The 1,828-nt window shown below is 40.3% G+C and overlaps 1 protein-coding gene across 2 annotated transcripts in view; it reads right to left on the bottom strand.

Annotated features, from left to right (window-relative positions):
• Positions 1-1,828, bottom strand: part of LOC116699232 (semaphorin-6B) — a 35,026-nt gene that overhangs the window by 11,738 nt on the left and 21,460 nt on the right. The window lies entirely within an intron of this gene.

Below are 1,828 nucleotides of genomic sequence, written 5' to 3'. Positions count from 1 at the left end.
GGAAACCATTAAAGAGGAGAGGAAAATCACAAGCTACCGGGTTTCAAACTTAAAGCTAAGCTCAAAATTACCAGTGAGAGCGAGAAGGCGGCAAGTGTGAAGTATGAAAAATGCAGCTTAAAACAATCCTCAGAGGAAATAACATCCTTAACCACACTCCATCTGGAGGAAGAATAGCACGGGGAGTTTATATCTGTCGTCAAAGTGGCGGCTGCTGATGGAGCTGTGGTTGAAAGTTGCTACCACTGAATCTGAAACTAAGACGACACTGGTCCCTTTGTGATACTTCATCAAACACTGTCTGATGCCCTGAATTAGCAAAGATGGGAAAATTAATTGATGGAACTCAGAAATTCAGCCCTCTTTTCTTGGTCTTGAATGATGCTACCTATTACTAGTTTTACAGTATGTGGGAAGTTATATTTTGTTGGAGGAGATTTTAGTAACTACTGGGAATAAGACAGGAAGTTAGTTTGCATTTAATTTGCTTAGCTGTGTGTAGTTTGGATCAGTGGAGCTTCATTCCATCCAAATATATTAAAGTTATGATAACTAAAATGTATAAAAATATAAGATATGAAACTTAAAGTCCTTTTAACAAAAACACCTTAACAAAAAAACAGGGACGTTGTAGAGCACCCTCTGGTGGACAAACCATGCAACGCCAACACTCACAACATGGTTAATGGATGTTTTGTCCCTTTTTATTTAATTTTTAAAAATATCCATTTATCAGAATCATTTAAATTAATAGTTTAAAATATTTACATTTAAAAAAATATATATATTAATTTATCGGCCATTATAAATGCAGATTCCGAAAAATTTGGAAAATGCATAATATTGTCCCGCCAATACATCGATTGGGCTCTAATCTACAATTTCGAGCTAGCAAGCTAAGAAAATTTGGATCATGCAACAAGACAGGCCTGCTTGGTTCTTTTGGGGAAGGATTATAAAGATTTACAAAGCATATGTTTATGGCATTTACTCTCTAAATACCTCCCATTACTGTATTGTGTGAACAGGTAACTTCATTTAATATTGGTCTTCCTGAGACTAATTTGGAGAGCTATATGGTGCTGCATCCGCCCAAGACAGTAGTGATTGGTTTAAAGAAATGCATACAACCCAGAGGTTTTTTTTCTCCTATGCAAGAACGTATGTGGTGTAGCCAAGCCTAATCTAGATCCTTTGCGTTCCACTTCCGGGATTGCTCCGGATCTGCAGAAAATTCCGCCAGATGCATGTATTTTCTGTTTCTTTCCGCTTTCTTTCTGTTAGAATTTTAAATTTGGTGGACTATTGGTAACTGCTGCTCAGATCTCTGCAGGGTCAATCCAGACAGCTAGCTAGACTATCTGTCCAATCTGAGGACTATAGTGACCTGGTCCTCAGATCTCTGCAGGGTCAATCCAGACAGCTAGCTAGACTATCTGTCCAATCTGAGGACTATAGTGACCTGGTCCTCAGATCTCTGCAGGGTCAATCCAGACAGCTAGCTAGACTATCTGTCCAATCTGAGGACTATAGTGACCTGGTCCTCAGATCTCTGCAGGGTCAATCCAGACAGCTAGCTAGACTATCTGTCCAATCTGAGGACTAGGGTTACCTGGTCCTCAGATCTCTGCAGGGTAAATCCAGACAGCTAGCTAGACTATCTGTCCAATCTGAGGACTATGGTGACCTGGTCCTCAGATCTCTGCAGGGTAAATCCAGACAGCTAGCTAGACTACTGTCCAATCTGAGGACTATGGTTACCTGGTCCTCAGATGTCTGCAGGGTCAATCCAGACAGCTAGCTAGACTATCTGTCCAATCTGAGGACT

Source organism: Etheostoma spectabile, chromosome 12 (genome assembly GCF_008692095.1).
Source record: "Etheostoma spectabile isolate EspeVRDwgs_2016 chromosome 12, UIUC_Espe_1.0, whole genome shotgun sequence".
NCBI lineage: Eukaryota > Metazoa > Chordata > Actinopteri > Perciformes > Percidae > Etheostoma > Etheostoma spectabile.
The sequence above is the reverse complement of the archived record's forward strand: the minus strand, read 5'-3'. Positions and strand labels throughout refer to the sequence as shown.